This window comes from Mytilus galloprovincialis, chromosome 11 (genome assembly GCF_965363235.1).
Source record: "Mytilus galloprovincialis chromosome 11, xbMytGall1.hap1.1, whole genome shotgun sequence".
Lineage (NCBI taxonomy): Eukaryota > Metazoa > Mollusca > Bivalvia > Mytilida > Mytilidae > Mytilus > Mytilus galloprovincialis.
The window spans coordinates 21819448-21841725 of record NC_134848.1 but is presented as its reverse complement, the minus strand read 5'-3'; the positions used below and the strand labels follow the sequence as shown (position 1 = coordinate 21841725).

General features: G+C 32.4%; 1 long non-coding RNA gene across 1 annotated transcript; it reads left to right on the top strand.

The window, feature by feature from the left end:
• The first annotated feature begins 15656 nt into the window (after positions 1–15656).
• On the top strand, positions 15657–20138 carry LOC143051870 (uncharacterized). The gene is made up of 3 exons (XR_012970931.1): positions 15657–15844; positions 17633–17891; positions 20055–20138. It is a non-coding gene; the product is annotated as an uncharacterized LOC143051870 (long non-coding RNA).
• The last annotated feature ends 2140 nt before the right edge of the window (positions 20139–22278 follow it).

The window sequence follows — 22278 nt, the reverse complement described above, 5'->3', positions numbered from 1 at the left end:
TATCAAGTGGATGGATAATAACTTCCAGATTATAAAGGATTGGTTACAGAGCCTTAGTTAGTTGGAATAACAATCCAGCTGTCATTTTCAATTAAATCTACAGTCAATATTTCTGATTTATATTTTGTTTACTTCTTCAATTTATATAGATACATGTATAGGAAAATGTGGTATGAGTGCCAATGACGCGCGTTTCATCTTCATAAGACTCATCAGGGACGCTTATATCAAAATATTTATAAAGCCAAGCAAGTTTAAAGCTGGAGAGCATTGAGGGTAAAAAATCTCCGAAAAGTTGTGCTAAATACGGCTAAGGTTATCTATGCCTGGGATAAAAAAAATCCTTAGTTTTTCGAAAAAATCGAAGTTTTATAATCAGGAAATTTGTAAAAATGACCACATTATTGATATTCATGTCAACACCGAAATGTTGACTACTGGGCTGGTGATACCCTCGGGGACAAAACGACCACCAGCAGTGGCATCGACCCAGTTGTGTAAATAGTTATCAAAGGTACAAGGACTATACTTTAGTACGCCAGACGCGCGTTTCGTCTTCATAAGACTCATCCGTGACTCTCATATCAAAATATTTATCAAGCCAAACAAGTTCAAAGTTGAAAAGCATTTAGGGTTCAAAATTTTCAAAAACCTGTGCCAAATGCAGCTAAGGTAATCTATGCCTTGGATAAGACAATCCTTAGTTTTTCGAAAAATGCAAAGTTTTATAAACAGGAAATTTGTAAAAATGACCACATTATTGATATTCATGTCAACACCGATCGCGAAATGTTGACGACTGGGCTGGTGATACCCTCGTGGACGAAACGTTCACCAACTGTGGCATCGACCCAGTAGTGTAAATAGTTACCAGGATTATAATTTACTACGCCAGATTGCAGCAACATTCAAACTTTTGACTTTTCTACGCTTTGCACTAATATTCCCCATGCTCAATTGCAAAAGCGGCCTAACCATCTCATTAAAGAGAGCTCTTGTTATACGAATGGGAATCATAGATATAATTTTTTTATGTCTAATTCATTCAGAACCTTTTTAAAGGCAAAACGAAAAAAACACCTGGTGAAACACCTTGCAATATTCTTTAATTTTACATTTAAATATATTATTGATGTCTTATCACTTAATATTCCATATTTCAGTCAATACTTACATCTCATATATCCCATATATTTTGAAATTTAAGGATACTACTGATACTAGAAGAACTTGATCTTTTTCTCAATATTGACACAAATGGACGACTACAAACTATAAATGACATACGGGACTATTTCAACTTCCCAATTATTAATTTTTTATATATCAGCAATGCAATGTAACATACCCTCTGTCTAATCGTATTGTGTTTATCTGTCTCATCGTATGGTGTTTATCTGTCTCATTGTATGGTTTTTATCTGTCTCATCGTATGGTGTTTATCTGTCTCATCGTATGGTGTTAATCTGTCTCATCGCATGGTGTTTATCTGTCTCATCGCATGGTGTTAATCTGTCTCATCGTATGGTGTTAATCTGTCTCATCGTATGGTGTTAATCTGTCTCATCGTATGGTGTTAATCTGTCTCATCGTATGGTGTTAATCTGTCTCATCGTATGGTGTTAATCTGTCTCATCGTATGGTGTTAATCTGTCTCATCGTATGGTGTTAATTTGTCTCATCGTATTGTGTTAATACATATCATATCATTGTTGATTGGTTAAGCTGGTTCATTTTCACACGTTACGGAGTCCATACACAGGAGTGCGCTGATTACGCAGAAACGGTTCAACAGAGTAATGAGGAGGAAATATTTTCAATGACACTGCGTAAATTTTATGGATACCTTCACGGATTGATTCATCTATAAAACTAGGAAGTTTATGTGTCTAAGCTAACTAGCTACATTTTTTACCACGTCTTAGATTCTATTGTGGTGTACTGATGAAGTGTCATAGATTCAGGTCCGCTCTGTGGTTTACATGTTGTAATGTACTATTACATATTTTATTTATGTATTTCTCTGTCCTGAGTATTCTTGCATTCTGTATGTCTTTTACGTTATGTTATTATTTTAGCGGTATTTTAAACATTATCTTATAACGGGTAGGTTTGGTTAACCCCTATAATCAGCTCTAGCCCCATTTTTTTCCTTAAAATGTCCAGTAGAAAGTCAGGAATATGGCAGCTGTTTTCAAATAGTTCGTTAAAAATAAACGATAAAATGACAAAACAAAAGTAAACAGAACACTACACAGAACTATGAAAAGCAACTAGACATTTCACAGAACACTGAATAACAACAGGTATCGTAAACAGGAAGTGAAATCGCGTAAACAGTTGTTTTTCTACAAACATGACTAATTACACATACCAGAGTAACATATATATCCGAGTTTATGCTTTCTTAATTTTCAACCATTTTAAAAAGAACAACAGTTGAAATAAATTTTAGGCATTCGTACAGCCTTTAAAAATGAGCAAACAAATACCGTAAAAAGGGTAAAACTAGAGGCTCTAAAGAGCCTGTGTCGCTCACCTTGGTCTATGTGAATATTAATGGAAGCAGATGGATTCATGACAAAATTGTGTTTTGGTGATGGTGATGTGTTTGTACATCTTACTTTACTGAACATTCTTGCTGCTTAAAATTATCTCTATCTATAATGAACTTGGCCCATTAGTTTCAGTGGAAAATGTTAGTAAAAATTGACTATAAAGAACAATAACTCCTAAGGGGGTCAATTGACCATTTCGGTCATGTTGACTCATTTGTAAATCTTACTTTGCTGAACATTATTGTTGTTTACAGTTTATCTCTATCAATAATAATATTCAAGATAATGACCAAAAACAGCAAAATTTCCTTAAAACCAACAATTCAGGGTCAGCAACCCAACAACGGGTTGTCCGATTCATCTAAAAATTTCAGAGCAGATAAATGTTGACCTGATAAACAATTTTACCCCATGTCAGATTTGCTCTAAATGCTTTGGGTTTTGAGTTATAAGCCAAAAACTGCATTTTACCCAATGTTCTATTTTTAGCCATGGCGGCCATCTTGGTTTGATAGCCGGGTCACCGGACACAGTTTTCAAACTACTAACCCAAAAGATGATGTTGGCCAAGTTTGGATTCATTTGGCCAAGTAGTTTCAGAGGAGAAGATTTTGGTAAAAGATAACTAAGATTTACGAAAAATGGTTAAAAATTGGCTATAAAGGGCAATAACTCCTAAAGAGGTCAACTGACCATTTCAGTCATACTGACTTATTTGTTAATCTTACTTTGCTGAACATTATTGCTGTTTACTGTTTTCTCTATCTATAATAATATTCAAGATAATAACCAAAAGCAGCAAAATTTCCTTAAAATTACTAATTCAGGGCCAGCAACCCAACAACGGGTTATTCCATTCATCTGAAAATTTCAGGGCAGATAGATCTTCACCTGTTTAACATTCTACCCAATGTCAGATTTGCTCTAAATGCTTTGGTTTTTGAGTTATAAGCCAAAAACTGTATTTTACCCCTATGTCTATTTTTAGCCATGGCGGCCATCTTGGATGGTTGGCCGGGTCACCGGACACATTTTTTTAACTAGATACACCAATGATGATTGTGGCCAAGTTTGGTTTAATTTGGCCCAGTAGTTTCAGAGGAGAAGATTTTTGTAAAAGTTAACGACGACGACGGACGACGGACGCCAAGTGATGAGAAAAGCTCACTTGGCCTTTTAGGCCAGGTGAGCTAAAAAGGAACCCAACATGAATATCGGTAATGAACCAACGGCAACCATTGATCTACAGGCCCTTGACATTAGAGAGACAAAATGGTGACAACATTCCCTTAACCTGGGACAGTGGAAGAAAATACGACTTAACTATAGAATTCAGTTGAAAATGACTCAACAAGATCGTTACAAAGCAAGGCCGTACGGTAACTTCCATTTGTTTTTTTCTGTGTCATTAGGTCTTTTGTGAAGAGTTCTATCATTGGCAAAAAAATCTTTAAAAAATGCTGAAATCCATGTAATTTAATTTGGAGACTATTGGATTGTGTCCACTAGGAAATCAATGGAAATCTCTTTAATTTATAGGAAGATTAAAATTATGTTCATATACAATGTTGACACACACACATGTAAATTATTATGCATAATTAGGTCAACAATAAGCCATAAGTTTTCTTAATTTAGTTGATATTTATTTTTCATATAGTGGCCTTTTATAGCCGATCATACGGTATGTCGTTTTCTCATTGTTGAGGCATATGTTGCCTTTTTTTGCTTACATCTACTTAATTTGAACTTTGGTGGATAGTTGTCTCATTGGAAATCAAACCACATCTCCTTAACTTAAACCATTGTGGTGACGTCAATCTATTAATTTCCCGTAGATTCTTTTTCTAGAATCAACACTTCCTAAATCCGTCGCTAAAATGGACTCACCAAATTATATTCAATTGTTTTCTTTGTGTGTCTAATTTCACTAAGTTTGAATTGGCCAACACTGAATTAGGTGTTGACATTTTACTTGGAAACTCAACATTTACCCTCATGACACTCACGGAATTTGATTGGCGCTATAAAACCAAGTTCAATCCACCATTTTCTACATTTGAAAATTCATGTACCAAGTCAGGAATATGACAGTTGTTGTCCATTCGTTTGATGTGTTTTGTCATTTGATATTGATTAGGGACTTTCCTATTTAATTTTCCTCGGAGTTCAGTATTTTTGTGATTTTACATTTTACCAAAGTGGAAATCCTGAATAATCATAGGTTTTTCTATGGAATTTCAACCAAAGATGAAGAACCTGATCTTTCACATCACTTCCGGGATTAAAATTTCCGGGACTGAATTTTCGGCTCTCCCTTGACACCATTTGCGAGTATGGTCTTGCGGAAATGAGGATAACCGTCGGAAGGGGACGATAAATGGCTGACCCGTGTTCAGAGAGAGCAATATCTCTTGCATGTAAATGACACCCTTGTAGATTTCGAAAAAATGGCTTGCTAATGCCGCTCCAAGGCAGCACTCGCACTCGCAAAGTGAAAAGGGATTAATATAAGTTGCACAACTTGTATCCCAATCCATTTTCAATGAAGATGTTTAAAAAACATCACTGTATTGGATACCTTGAAGACCTGTTGGTGACCTTCTGCTGTTGTCTGTTGTCTGTTCTGGTTGTTGTCTCTTTGACACATTCCCCATTTCCATTCTTAATTTTATACTTAACAACATCTGATGTGGATACTGAAAAATTCCAAAGATCTTTTAGAGTACATACAATCTAAGACTCTTTCATTTTGCAATAGTATAAAAACATTTGACTTTTCTGCAATACAATAAGTATTCCCCATTCAAAACTAAAGGACAAATTGAAGGAGTTGGTATATTTTGTTTCATAAAAAAAAAAGGCCGACGTAGATACAAGTATCTTGTCTTAGGGAGGGATAAATCCTATTTTGTAAAGGATCACATTGATTCAAACAAAAATTCTCTGAAACTGACATTATCAAGATGCTTGATTTCTTGATTGACAACATATTTGTTACGCTTGGAGGACGTGTTTTTCAACAGAATGTCGGCATTTCAATAGGAACCAATTGTGCCCCTCTTCTTGCCGACTTGTTTCTTTATTATAACGAGGCTGACTTCATATAGAAACTTCTTAGAATGAATAATAAAAAAATAAGAAGTAAGCAATATCTTTTAACTTTACTTTCCGCTCTATAAATGATGTTCTCTCACTAAATAATTCAAAATTTGGTGACTTTGTTGGACGCATCTATCCCATCGAACTAGAGATAAAGGATATAACAGATGCAGTTAAGCCTGTCTCATATCTTGCCTTACATCTAGAAATGAACGTATGTTGAAAACAAAACTTTACGACAAACAAGATGATTTCAGCTTCCCAATTGTGAACTTTCAATTTCTATGTAGCAACATTCTAGCAGCGCCTGCATACGGAGTATACATCTCACAATTGATGCGATATTCTCTTGCTTGTATTTCATATCGTGCTTTCTTTGATAGAGGGTTGATGCTCACAAGGAAGCTATTTAACCAAGAGTTCCAAATGGTGAAGTTGATTCATCACTTCGTAAATTTTCCGGACGACATCACAAGTTGGTTGACCGTTATGGAATAACCGTTTCACAGATTAAATCGGATATGTTTTTACAATCCTCTTTTCTTTTCGTGAATATGACTTACCAAATTAGACTATTCACTGGGTTTGTTATAACATGAGCAACACAATGGGTGCCCCATGTGGAGCCTGATCTTTTTACCCTTCAGGAGCACCTGAGATCACCCCCAGTTTTGATGGGGTTCGTTTTGCTAAGTCTTTAGTTTTCTATGTTGTGTTCTGTACTATCATTTGTCTGTTTTTGGGGGTTTTTTTTTCCCATTGCAGTTTGTTTTTAATCTATGAGCTTGACTGTCCCTCTGGTATCTTTCGTTCCTCTTTAAATATTTAGGATATTGAAGCTTGATAAACATATTCAGATATCTATATTGTATATCATCTTGAAATTTATGAAAACACATAGAGATATGTAAAATTGAGTGTGTTTTGGAACATTAAATGTTCATAATAATAATTTTCAGTAATTGTTGTAATAATTGTCAGTGATGAATAACTAATAAAATGAACAATTTTAATTGACAAAAAGATGAACGAAATGTAATCCTTTATGTACGAAATGTAAAGCATGAAAAAGCTTTAAAAGCTTATTTTTATCATATTGCGTACTTGTAAATTGATTGACTTGGATTATTTAAACTGTTTACAAAATATCAGGATTTGTACACAAACTATATCCAATCCTTAAAATTATCAGCAAAGATAAATAAAGACATTGCATCCAAGTATCGTTTTATGCAAACCAAAGGAAACCAATTATTTGGTTGCATCAATACAAATACTCGTCGAATTGTTCAACAAACCATGACTACATATAATAACTCGTTTACCATATTCTGTTCAAAAAGTGAACTATAACTGCAACTAGACAAAAAAAAGCCACCAGGAATCTTGGCGAACAGGTATAATGGTAAGCGGGTACTAGGGTGAACGTTTATCTGGGCGACCGGACTCGGATTCGCCGAGAGTTAAATAAAATTGAAAACAACTCGTTTAATAATGTCTTGCGTTCGAAAAGCTTTTCTGGATTTACATTCATCGGGAACGCTCAAAGCAAAACATTTGAAATCCGAAAAAAAATATTTGTTAAATCATGTCAGTACTGCAGCACTGACTACTGAGCTGATGATACACTCGGGGACTGACCAGCAGAGGTATCGACCCAGTGATGTAAAAATGGAAAACAACACTTTAATAATGTCTTATTAAAGTGAAATAAGGTCTGGTTCGAACAAAGATTTTTAAATCAAAGTTAACGTATGACAGGACTGGTTTCGCAATTAACTTATTATCATAGCGAACCTATATTCAAGTTAAGTATTCAAACAGTCATACTTGTCAACAGTCAAGTCCGTTTACTTGATTATGGTCCAAGGACTGGTCAGAGTAATCCTAAATTCTGTCACAGGTTAACTTTGAACGTCAAAAATGGCTGGTTGCTAAGGTAACATGCTGTAAGGTTAGGTTTGAATTAATGTTTCATTGTAAGCCGATGCCCATCTCCAGGCGCGGGACTATTACGCTGTGAAGGCCCGTTGGTAGTCTTGGTATGATTTCAATTCTTTGATCTTTTTTTGTCTCTTTAACACATTTTCCGTTTTCGTTGTCTATTCTTCATAATGAATATCAACAAGCAGATCTAGAAATGGTCATAAAACAAGCGTTGGTACTTGGTACTAACATGACAATTCATAAATATAGTTTTCCATCAAAATATACTGTAAATGTCATTAACTACCAATTTTCGTTGTTTGAGGCAAACCTGAAATTTCGTGGATATTTGATTACGTGATTTATCAAGGTACTTTTATCATTTTTGTCTAATTACTTCTTATAATTGTAAAATGAAAAAGTACTTTTGAAACAGTTGTTAGAAAAGTACGTAGGACGTTTAAAGATTGACTAATTACATTAGTAAGAATACAAGGAAAATGCAACATGTGTTATTTATGCATCCATCTTTCATCACGTACGCACATTATACAATGGATATTAAAGTTCGTAATGATTGATTTTCTCATTAAGTATGCAAATGAAAATGATTTAACACGTCATGTATGAAGTTGGTATCAAACAGATGTTTCAAAAGTGTCTAGGATATTTGAATAATCACAACAAAAATCCATAAACTTACACCGAAGCTTCAACCTATGGACAAGTCATTCAACTTATGTGTATGCATCTGTACCCCAGGAGTAGATTACCTTAGCCGTATTTGGCACAACTTTTTTGAATTTTGGATCCTCAATGCTCTTCAACTTTGTATTTATTTGGCTTTTTAACTATTTTGTTCTGAGCGTCACTGATGAGTCTTGTGTAGACGAAACGCGCGTCTGGCGTATAAAATTATAATCCTGGTACTTTTGATAACTATTTACACCACTGGGTCGATGCCACTGCTGGTGGACGTTTCGTCCCCGAGGGTATCACCAGCCCAGTAGTCAGCACTTCGGTGTTGACATGAATATCAATTATATGGTCATTTTTATAAATTTTCTGTTTACAAAACTTTGAATTTTTCGAAAAACTAAGGATGTTCTTACCCCAGGAGTAGATTACCTTAGCCGTATTTGGCACAACTTTTGTGAATTTTGGATCCTCAATGCTCTTCAACTTTGTATTTATTTGGCTTTTTAACTATTTTGATCTGAGCGTCACTGATGGTTCTTGTGTAGACGAAACGCGCGTCTGGCGTATAAAATTATAATCCTGGTACTTTTGATAACTATTTACAACGTAATCTCCAAATTTATGGAATATACATCTATAGTTTCATACTTGCCTGTTCTCTCATCTCATGGATATACGATAAAATGACTGACATACATGTATAAAACGCGTCAAATAATCTTGCTCTGTAATGATTTAAAAACCAAGGCAAATAAATACTGTTAAAATTACCCCATCCCATTTCAAAAAGAAAATTTAGATAATAAGAAAATAACCTTGTACAGTAGCGGAACAGGACAGCGAGTTAACACACATGGTTAACCTTAGACATTCACCATTATTGGCTGTCCGATTCTTTGTTATCCAGAAGGTGAAGTAAGAATAAGAGCAGTGTTTTTTCCATTGAAGTAAAAAAAAATGTATTAAACATATTTCTAATATATTGCAATGACATCGTTCATATGCTCATTAGACATAGGTCTGTCGAATATTAGTATCTTTATTTTTCCATTTTGTAAAAAATATTGGCATAAAGGCTTTAAATGTCATACATTTCATACAAATCATAAAGACCTCCAAAACTTATCTCTGATCGATTTCATAGTATGATTCTTTAAATGAGAGTAACATGATTTTAACTTGAGGTTACAATTTTATGAAAACATTATTTACAAACATATGTCTAGGAAGCGTGAGTATTGGCCAACAAAACCAAAGCTGTACTATTAAGCCTGCATGTCTTTATTTAAAATTATTCAATATTTTTATATCATATTATCTCTGTCATTTATATCAGACATATGGTTAAACTCATCAACGTGACTGTGTAATTTTTTTATGTATTTTCAAGAATTCATAATAAGAGGTTTTTAAATTTAGATAAACTGAAAATCTTTTCCTGGTAAATCTATACATCATGTGATGTAATATCGAACAACCCTTTATATATTTAATCACACTGATTCCCTGTTCCCCGAACGTTTGATACTACACAACATGTCTGTGTGATATTAGTAAAAGTTAAGATATGTCCTGTTTTTAAAGAATGTTAATTGTCTCCCCTTTTTGTAGGTCAATTTTTCTTTTTGTAAATTGTTAGCAAAGGTACCAGGATTATAATTTAATACGCCAGACGCGCGTTTCGTCTACACAAGACTCATCAGTGACGCTCAGACCAAAATAGTCATAGAGCCAAACAAGTACAAAGTTTTTCGAAAAATTCTAAATAAAACCATAAATATATGTTTTATATGGATACACAATATCAATTTATGCATCTTCTAGCTAGACAAATAAAATAGCAAAATTGGTGGAAATTTCATTTCAAAATTTTAAGATTATGGTAACGTTATGACAGTACTTACACTTATGAAACATTTGAAAATGATACAATAAGATACTTAATAGCACTTGTTCATTGAGACAAAAAAGAACACCATCAAGTAGTAAGGTCAATCATGGAGTTTCAACCCAGCGATAAAATCCCGCAACAAGAAGCGGCTTCAGCTGGACACTAAACAAAAATGTGCACACGTTCAGCAAAACAAGACATCATACTAAACTCCAAAACATATTCATGATATAAATGAACAAAAATTAACGAAAAAAGAGAATGTTTGAGTGTTAACATTGTGCTAAATCGACATTATGTTTGCATCTACATTACTGAAAGAACACAATAAATATTTGCCTTCCAATTAGCAAAATACCTTGTCATGTTTTTTTTCTATTTAGCTTTAACGTTTGCCTTTATTATGGAAAATTATTGCAGTTAACATGTTTTCCATGAACAAGTTGAATTTCGCTGTAAAATATACCTTTGATTCATTTAATCAATATATGTGAACACTGAAAACGTGAGCTCGAATCGTACATGTGGCAAGTGCGCTCAAATTTAGTCGTAAACGATTATCATTGTCAGGAAAAATATACTGGTTGATACTTCAATAAAAGTCCAGAAAATGACACCAAAATCAACTGACCGTCACAAAAAAGCACAATAGTGCTGACAATAGCGTTAAACACCAATCAATCAAAACATGCTTGTAAATATGTGAAGTCGAAGGTAAATCACACGCAATTGTTTTAATGAGTTGTCTGATTGACAACCTCACCACAAATCCTTCTTTTTTATGACGACTCATACTGTATGATCTTATGTTTCCATTTCCGTTTCAAGATTTTATTATAATTTTGTTGTTTTACTATTTTCTCCGTCAATGTTAAACTGGCACATAATTTTTACTTCTAATTTGTCTACTTTTGATAAGATCTCCAAGGTCTGTCAATATGAGTAGCATGTAATTGTCTGATTGGTCATGATGTAAATTGTAAATTTCCTTAATCAATACCTTATGTCGCAAAGGATCTGACTATATATACTGTTGTCGGTTGGTTGTATGTACAACACATCAACGTTTAAACCGAATCAGCAAAAGCATCAACGATGAAGTCATTACTTCTCACGATAACAGGTATTTTGGGATTGTTACTTGTTCCAGCCATTGAAAGTAAGTTGTTTTTCTTTGATAATTTGAATTTTAAGCAAAAACACTTGGAAAGCATTTAAATTATTGAAATTAAACGCAATGTATCAAGCTTGTAATTGTTTCTTAGAGATGATCAGCACTATGAAAAACACTTAATATATAAGATGTTTATTCCAGACGAAATATGTGACATTACAAAATGCATGTACAGTATTAGACATGGATTATAACTTTTAAGTAAAACTTGTACTATTGATTAAGTTACCAGGATATATGAAATTATCTTACCTCCTATACATTTATAGGAATATGATTGGTTAATAGCGACCTCATGGAGACCGTGTATATTCAATATTAGGTTAGTAGGGAGGCGGGCCTTATTTCAATACACAGTTAGTAGTGGATTTAAAACTTGATTTGATTATTAAAAAGTATTGAAAGATCTGTTTAATATTGTCATATCAAGGTTGTTGATAATAGATATTTGTCGTTTACATTAGTTTTTAAGTGCAGATCAATTGAAGAAGGTTCTTAAAATTGAACACTTGAACACTTTTTATGCAGAAATAAGAAGATGTGTTATGATAGCAAATAAGACAACTTTAGTCTAAATTCCACAAAAAAGATAGTCGGTAAGATAAATTCGTTACATAGTGTGCTAGTGACCTAATATGATATATACAAGGTTAGTAAATTCCATATGGGGTGAGAGCGAAGCTCTCACCCCATATGGAATTTACTGACCCTGTATATATCATATTAGGTCACTCGAACCCCATATGGAATTTACTTACCCTGTATATATCATATTAAGTCACAAGCACACTATGTAACTAATAATATTTTAAAACTGATATGTAAATGGAATACTTTAAATTCTTCATACAATTGTCGTTTTAAATCTATTTCTTAATACTGTTCGTGCCTTAATTCAGAAACAAACGCAGTGTTTTCTATATTTATCCAATATTTCAAATAATATATCAAACGAGGTTTTCCAGGCAACACGTTCTGATATTTACATTTGTGTGCATAGCACTTTTAAAGACGCACACTAATTGTTTTATTATTAACAAAAGCACCAGATAAACTGAACAATTACTATACTTCTTTTGCGATAAAAGACCAGACATTCCATTATTTCTAGAACAGTTTGCATAGGATAGCCAGAATTTTTTTGCAACATAACGTTAACATGTACATTCCAGAAATATGTTAAACATTTAGTCTCTGATTCCTAATAAACTTCTTTGTCCAGTTTTTTTTCACTTGCGTTTAAATAAAGATGACAACATGGTATAATTCTATAAACATCTTCAAATGGAAATTTTGTATAAAACTAGTTTCGAGAAGTAATGAAAGCGATGGAGTATTCCAAAACTCAAATGTCATATTTTTATTCATATCCCACTTAATTCTGAGAGATATAGCAGCAAATACTGTATTATCTTTAAAACAAAAAAAATAGCAAAAATCTTTTTTTTATTGTTTTTATTTATACAATGTTGAAACCATACTTTTTAAAATTTCATAGGAAAAGAACAAATTACTTTCTGACACAAGTAGTGGGAGATATTATGGACATAATTGTGCAAATCGTGATACAAGCATGAAATTTGGTATAAAGGTTAACTAAATGATACTTATAAAAAATCCGCTGCTGGCCAGAAAAAAAAATCGATTTTTCAAGATGGCCACCACACATTTTGGAAATGGCGTCATTACAAAGGTCGCGAAATACAAATGTGCCCAACTTTCAATATTTGAATTTCAAGATAACCATTACATCTATGTTGATGTTTGATTAAGGATGTTCGCTACTCTGTTAAAAAATAACAAGCTTTTTAAAAGACTATTATGAATTGATAGAATATTAATAAAGAAACTCAAAAAGTCGAAAAAAAAGGAGGGTCCGTGTGCTCATTTTCGAGATATAAGCCATTGAAAATTTGGCGGGAAATAATTCTCTCTAGATTTTTCATATATTTAACATTGGCACCTTATTTGTTTCAAAAACTATGAAAAAATAACAAGAATTTTATAAAATTTTGAAATATGGCTTTTTAAACTTTATGTAATAAAATTATGAAAAAAAAGTAGGGGTTAGTGGGCACATTTTTTTAATGACAATACATGGATAAAACCAGAGGATTCCGAAAATCTGGCAAAAAAGTCAAAAAATGGAGGAGCATACATCCTTAAACAATTTGGGTCGAGTTATACTATCATTTTTGTTTTCATTTTAAACATGTTAAACTTATTTCTCGTCATGGAAATATTCCCAGAATATCATGTTCAACGGGATTGACCATTTAGACTATTAACAAAATAATCCATGTTGAATGTATACATCATTAATTCCAACATTCGAATGTGTATCAAATGAAGCCACCGGCCATAATTGTGTTGCACAATTACATCAATTTTCAAAAAAGTCGAACATTTAACATTTAATGATCACATTTATAGGAATTTTGTTTTACTATTAATCTGAAAATTGATCACAAATATACAAAATATGTATAAGATACGATTAAAGATCTATCATTTTTACAAATAGTACCTTTATTGTACAATTTTTATTCTATTTAATTATAAAAACAATTGATTGTTATCTCAAATGAACTGTGTGAAAAAAGCTTCTATTTCTTCAAATGGATAAAACAAAATAATAATATTTTCAGTGAAAAGAAAAAGATGTCACAAGAGACCAGCTGTTGGTAAGTTATTACTATGTCTATACTTTGTTGACCGTCCAATATAATTAATATTCCAAAACTTTAAACAACTGTCATACAGTCGAACATTGCCGTAAAAGCACAAGTCTATGATGTGATTTCCATAGTACAAATGCCACAGTTTGAGACACAAAAGGAATTCCAATACAAAATTATATTTCAGTCCATATTATGAACAATATGTTTTTATTTTTTTACTTTGCTATAACATCTATAACATGTATAATAAGATATTCACACATTTAAATTATAAACAAAAATACTTTATCTTAATTCAACGTGTCTAGATAAATAATAAAAAGGGTGTTTTGTTAGTAATCCAAAAAGGGCTTTCCGAAGACAAAAGGTTATGTATATATATGAAATTATAGCAATCAGACTTTTGGTAACAAATTTGTAATCATAGGAATTGATGTTGCAATACTATTTAAATCATCTAAGACACCAGGATAACAATTGTGTACGCTAGTCGCGAGTTTCTTCTGAAAAAGAAAAAGCAGTGACGAAACAAGAGAAAAGCCCAAAAATAAAACAAAGAAGAACAGCATTGAATACACCAAAACACTTTGTATCTTATGATTAGGGTTTCTATTTTCCATGCGATGTATCGTTCTAAATATATCTGTAGTTGAGTGCCCAAACCCGTCTACCAGAACATGTGCCAACATGACAGTTACTGCAGAAGGAAGATTTGTTGGGAGTACAGGAAAAGTGACGTGCTCAGTTGGTTATTTTCTAATGGGAAATGACATCATAACGTGTTTAGATGATGGTGTATGGAGTCCAATAAAGGCTATATGTAATACTTGTGTTTTATATAATATTTCATCTCTTTGCTTGATATTAATTTATGAGAATCGTTTTACAAATAAATTGAAAAACGTAGTTAAAACTTCGGCAAAAAAGCTCCGATAGGCATTCTGTTTTAAAAACAACATTCAGGATTTTCTTGTTTTGTCAGATAAATACAGGCCTTTATAATTTTATAGGCAAATATGTTATTGGCTAAATAAACTATAGAAATTATCAACACTCCGTCAACTATGTTTTAGAACCAAAACCAAGCTGAAGGTTAAATAACTTTATCTTTAACTTAATATGGCGACAAAGAAATGGTCATATATATTTAATTATTACTTTCATATAAATATTGATATCAATATTTGTATATATGAACACAACACCTGATTACATAGGGTTTATTCTGAATTAAATTAGACAAAGGAACTAAAATCATAACGAAACAAAATCTTGTAAAAAAACAGGGCAATTTAGAGATATATCTCAAATAATGAAATATTCATTACTATTATATGTATAGTTACATGTCACAATTATATACATTTAGGTGTTTCAAATGGAAATGGTTTTGGCGTAGCTGAAGTACGTTCATTCAGTGGTTCAATATACATATTTGTTAAAAATGTCGATGGTTACGACAAGGCAAAGGTAAATTGGTATATACTAGTATCAAATTGAGAATGGAAATGCACAGATGGGAAATTTTATAGATTTATACATTTTACAGTAAAGATCGATGACAGAATAATTCATTTAATGTGTGCATGATATGTAAGGTGTGCCTTTTCGTGTTAATTGGGTTGTACTTATATGCCTATATCATTGAAGTACACTTGTCATTTACGATTAGTTGTGTTAAACTATGTAACGCTGGTAACTGTGTATTCAAATCATGTTTTGCAGGAGTTTTGCTCTTCTATGTGTAGTACTCTTGTTGAAATAAATAACAAAGAAGAAAACAGATTCATATATTCAGCTTTGAGAGAAAATGGTTAGCAATATTATTCAAATTGATCTTAAAATTAGATAGATAGATAGTTTATTCTCATAAAACCATGCAAGTACAAAGGTTACAGAGAAGTTAAAAAAAAATAAATAGTATACATAAAAATAAACAATGCATTAAAAATGCATAAAATTCAAAATTCAAAAAGATACATACCATTGTATTGAAATTCTATAGCATAATTGAACAACAAGGTAAATCAAGTTTTTGCATGCAACTTATCAAAAATAAATTAATCCAAGGGTTACAAAACATATTTTTCACATGAGCAACATGGCATATGTCACATATCTAACATGTTCTACTTACCCTTTTGAAACACCTGATATCAACCCTGGTTTATTGTGAGGTTTCAGTTTCTCAGTCTCTAGTTTTTTATGTATTGGTTTGTTTACAAGTGTTTATCTTTAGACAGTTTTTGATTATTTTTTTTTTTGGCGTTATCAATTTGTGTTCGACTAATGAGTTCAAATGACTATATGATTTTTTCCAACGATAGAGGCGATTCCGCCAATTTAAAAGTGAACATGAAAAGGTATTAAAAAATATTTTGAATCCGTTAAAATAAAAACCGCCAGAATATTTCGTAGACCTTTTTCAATTAATATCGCGAAATTTTACACCCGGGAAAATAATCCGCTATACGGTATTGGATGCATCATGTCGAGCGGGATATACTTACCCTTTCTGAAGCAAATGTGATCAAACCGATTTTTTTTAAGGTTTCCTAAGGTTGAACTTGCCCTTGTTTCACAATTAAACATGAACTCCAGAGACCAGCACACTAAGCTGTATTACATTAAACAGAATAGTTGAGTTCACACATTCAGTACAATTTTATTAACGTTATACAACTCAAAAGCTAATGCAAGCTTCATTAAATGTTCCGAAGAACCGTTTATAAGTACGTAAAATTTTTGAAATATTAAGGCTTTTCTACCTCAAGAATAGATTACCTTAGCTGTATTTGGCAAAACTTTAAGGAAATTTGGTCCTCAATGCTCTTCAACTTCGTACTTTATTTGTCTTATTTTATCTTTGGTGGATTCGAGCGTCACTAATGAGTCTTTTATAGACGAAAAGCGCGTCTAGCGTAAATAAATAATGTTATCCAGGCATCTATGATGAGTTTTGTTTTACATTGAAGATTACTCGTTGTGTAAAGAGTAAATGAGTTAAATTAGAAAAATACCGAATCCAAATGAAAATTCAAAACGGACAGTCCTTGGTTATTTGGAAAAACTCAAACACATCTAACCAATGGAAAATTAACTGTCATGTTCATGATTTGGAGCAAATCTATCTAAATTAAAAAGGCCCCTTGTTGAAATCTTGTAGTGCATTCATTTGGTACACATCTCTACTTAAACGAAAAAAGTAGTTAACAAAGTAATGAATAGCTACAGATATATCAATAAGTCCAAAAAGTTAGAAATGTATGACAGATCCACCCATTGGATCATTAGTGAGGGTGATACACGACTGGAAATATATATAATAGTCAAAAACTACTCTTAATATCGACAAAACACTGTTTTAAATCTGCAGAGAAGTTTGGTTTTAGTTTTATGAATTTCGAGATTGTTTTAGGTAAATCAGAATAAATATGTTTCATTTTACGTCATAATCATACTGATAAAGGAAGTGTGTTATTTATGGATACGTTAACATTGACTGTTTTTTTTTAATATTAATATATTGATGTTTGTTTTTTGGCACACTTTGTAGGCGTTTGTTTTATATGCATATAGTTTGTTTTACTACTTGTTGTAGGTTTATCCTATCCTTTGATTGGATTAGAGTCAAGGAATGGCATAAGTTATGAATGGCAATCTAAAAATACAACCGACTCAAACATGTTTAACGACTGGCATCCGACCAAACCTGACAAGACTGCAGTTGGCAGTTGTGCTATGATATTTTTAAATCTTGATAAATGGATTGACATCCGTAAAAGTTGCGATTGTTTTTCCTGGATTGACATCCCGAAAGTTTCTTGCGAATGGGAAACACAATGTATATGCGAATTAAGGTAGGAAAGTGTATAACGTTTAAGTTTAGTTTCATTCTGAAATGAAACAACAAATACATATGTTATATAACAAAATATTACGAATCCAAGAAAAAAAGTTTCTATTCAACGTAGTTACATAATTCAAATCAATGATGTATAAAACAAATGACAAACTGAACAAAACTGGACAGTATGTCACACATCATCATTTTCCTGAACCAGAATAAAAAAAAAAGACATACCCACTTTTTTTCTGCAATAGGGTGTCTTATCATACCATAACAGCTCAACAGATATCGGTAATCTGTATTTATGGACTATACGATTATCGCTTTAAAGGGCCGCCAACAGCCGATATAATTTTAGTATTGCTAGTGACCCCAGAATGTTTAATGCTACAGATTGCCCATGACGTATCGGCCCGTTAGTTAATGTTCTAGTCACCGACCTGCAACCCGCTTTCTACTCATAGAAAATAACTTCATTTTCCATGGCGCCAATCTTCAAGTTCAAAACTTAAAAGTGTAAATTTGAATACTCAAAATCAACCATGCAACAATTTAACTATAATCAGTGAATGCACAGACAGATTGAAATCAAACGCTACTGTTGCTATATGGAACGATGTTTTGCTATTTCTTTTAATTGTTAGAATTAGTTGTTATCTTTTAATACATTAATTGTGAAACAATGAACTTCAACAAAAGCAAACGTCAACAAAGAAACGGTCTGCAGATAACAACGGTATTACCCTAACTCGGTACAGGACATTAAAAAGAAAAAAAATAGTGGGTGGGACCTGGTTTTAACATTTACAAAAATATGATAAACATAATAAATAGACAGTAAAATAGCAGGGTCAATTTCCAAAACCCTCTTATTAATGAAGTAATTGTCTTGTCAATTTGAATTTAAGTTAAAAATTAGGAATTAAAGTTTGTTGTGATAAACAATACAAATCATGATCATACACCATTGTACACTACGGGGCGCCGAATGGGACTCTTGTGGTTTTGTACAAAATTCAATTCTGTCATAACAAACTCATTTCTGTCTTACAAAACTATGTGATACAGACTTGTTTTTTGAGAACTTCTATTTTGTGATGACAAATTCATTTTTTGTCAAGACAAAATTCATTGTTGTCAAGACAAATTTCATTTTTGTCAAGACAAAATTAATTTTTTGTAGACAAAATTCATTTGACAAAATTTAATTTTGTCAAATAGGTATGCAAATATAAACTTATTTGCATACAACTTTTGTGTTAAATTTTCACTTCTGTTTAACAAAACTCAATTTTGTCTACACAAAAAAAAATTAAATTTAACTTTGTCATGACAATTGAATTTTGTCTACAAAAATGAATTTTGTCATTACAAAATTCAATTTTGTGTAAAAACAATAAATTTTGTCTACAAAATTGTCGTTTGTCATTACAAAATTTAATTTTGTGTCACATAAGTTAATTTTGTCAACACAAAAATAAAAACAAAATTGAAATTGGTCTACATGTACCAATTCAATTTTGTGTTTATTTTTGTGTACACAAAATTTACCTTTGTGAGACAAAATTGACTTGTTTGACAAAAATAATTTTGTGTTACAAAATTGACTTTCTGGCACAAAATTGACTTTTGTGTTAAATTTTCACTTCTGTTTAACAAAACTCATTTTTTTCCTACACAAAAAATAAACACAAAATTGAGTTTTGTGACAAAATCTCAGTTCTGTATGCAAATTAGTTCACAGAATCTAAGCTTAAGTAATTTGCATACAAAACATACTTTTGTCGCCCAACTTTCAAATTAGGTAACAAAAGTAAAGTCTGTGTTCCAAAAATGAATTTTGTCATGACAAAACTAACTTTTGTCCACTGAAAGATAATTTTGTATGACAAAATTAAATTTGTAGTATGCTACAATTTTTTTTAACTGAACTCATTTTTGTCCGTACAAAATTTAATTTCGAGTACAAGACCACAAGAGTCCCATTCGGCGCCCCCGTATACACCTGTCTTGAATACGTCTTATAAATATTTCGTAACAATACTCATAAAAAGAGAAAAGTCATTAACTAGTAACACTCATTCTTTTCTTATATTTCACTAATTGATTTTAATGTATGAAAACTATAGTATCCGTCCTACATATAATTCATATCTTATTTTCTACTTTGCAGGTTTGACTAACTACCATGACGTCAATGACCAGACAACAAAAACGAATCTTTATAATAAAATTAAAACAAAAGTTAATAATTGTATAGGATTGTTTTCTATCAATCCCCTCTCCCTTCGAATCTGTGCCAATTGATTTTGTCAGAATAATAGAATGAGGACGTGGATACGAGTAAGAGAACAATGGGATGACGAGAATGCATGTAAGGGGTGAACGGGAGTATGCATAGAGGTTAGCGGGGGTCAATAATAAGTCTTAGCGGAATTTCTGGATATTAGGGGTAAAACATAGAGAACAATTGTGTACATAAATCTATGACATGCCGTGGTTTGGTTGTTCGAGATTGTTTGCGTTTGTCTTGTCGGTTCCTTTCATAGCTTGCAATATGGTATGCAAGTTTTTCATTGTATCATAAAATTCTAATGTTCAGTGGTTTTCGTCTGTTTATGTGGTACATCTCGTTTCTCGTTTTAAGATGAATTAGACTTGATTTTCCCGTTTGAATGGTTTTACTTTAGTAATTTGTGAGGCCCTTTGTAGCTTGCTGTTCGGTGTGCGCAAAGGCTCTGTGTTGAAGACGGTACCTTGACCATTAATTAGTTACTTTTATAAATTGTGCATGTTGTAACTTGGATAGAGAGTTGTCTAATTGGCACTCATACCACATCTTCATATATATAGGTGTGGTGTAGATTGGCTTACATCTACATAATGTATTGTCTTCTGTGAATATTTACAACATCTGTTATCATACCACATCTTCTGATGTCTATGTTACAAAAATATTACTGGCTAATTTTTGAGACATTTCATGGTACCTTACAGTTAAAGATGTAGCTGTAAGGTCATTGTTAACAGCTTTAGTGCAATAAATTTATATTCAAGTGTTAAAAAAAACATAATATGTAAAACTATAGTGATGAATATTGTTCAGCACTTTTGAAATACATCGGTGAAAGAACATTATAATACAAAATTTGACATATAACTGGGGTTATTGTTTTCTCAGTGTTAGGAATTGGAGTGAGTTTCTGTTTATTACCTTAAGATCTCTTTTACTTGTGGATTTCAATTTTGCTGTTTAATGGGATGTTGTGTTGATTGCATATTTGGATTTATTTGTAAAATAATCCACGCGTATTCAGGTTTTTTTTTAAATGTCTAAACTTGAAATATTGTAAAGAAGTCTATCGTCATTTCGTTAGGTATTAATTTGGTTGCTGAACTTTGCATCTCATTTTGCTTACACAAATAAATCTTGCACCGCTTTGAATTATTTTATATTTCGGTATCTGAGCAATGGTCACTGCGAAATGCGACGTGTTTGCACAGAAATGTGTTTCACATAACAATGAACATTATGAAGTGCGTTGTGTGTTCGTTTGTGTATTTCTAACACTTGACTCCTCATGAATCCTTTACCACATACATCACATTAATAAGGTTGTTCGCCATTGTGTGTTCGTTTGTGCATTTCTTACACTTGACTCCTCCTGGATCCTTTACCACACACATCACACAAATGGGGCTACTCTCCAGTGTGTGCTTTCATGTGGTGTAGCACGGCATTATTGCTGTTATTCTTTTTGTCACAAATATCACATACATGAGTTTTATAAAGAGCATAACCAGTGTGTGTTTCCATATGTTTCGTTAAGTAATCTTTTCTCCTGAATCCGTTACCACAGAAATCACATAAATGTACCTTTATGTTACCCTTGGCATGTGTTTTTGGAAGGAATTCCGACCTATAACTTCACCACATACATCCAATTTGAGGGAGTTACCTTCAGTGTGTATACTTATTGTGTCTGTAAGTTATGACTCTCCCTAATCCTGAACCACACATACCACATGTGTACGGTTTGTCTCTTATATATGTTTTCCTGTGTGTTTTAAAGTCACTATCATGACTAAAATCGGTACCACATAAACCACATTTATAAGGTTTATCACAAGGATGTGTTTTCATGTGTGTTTTGAAGTCACTTCGTTGACTAAATGTTTTACCACATACATCGCAGTCACGAGATTCATTATCTGTATGTGTTCTCACATGTCTCTGTAAATGACCAAGGCGACTTAATCCTTTAAACTTAAAATCAGCCCCACCGCCTTTTTTCAGGAAAAAATGTCTTGTACAAAGTCAGGAATATGACAGTTTTTTCAAAAGGTCTATTTTTATGTATGTTTGAGTTTGTTTTTGTAGAAGTTCAGTATTTCTG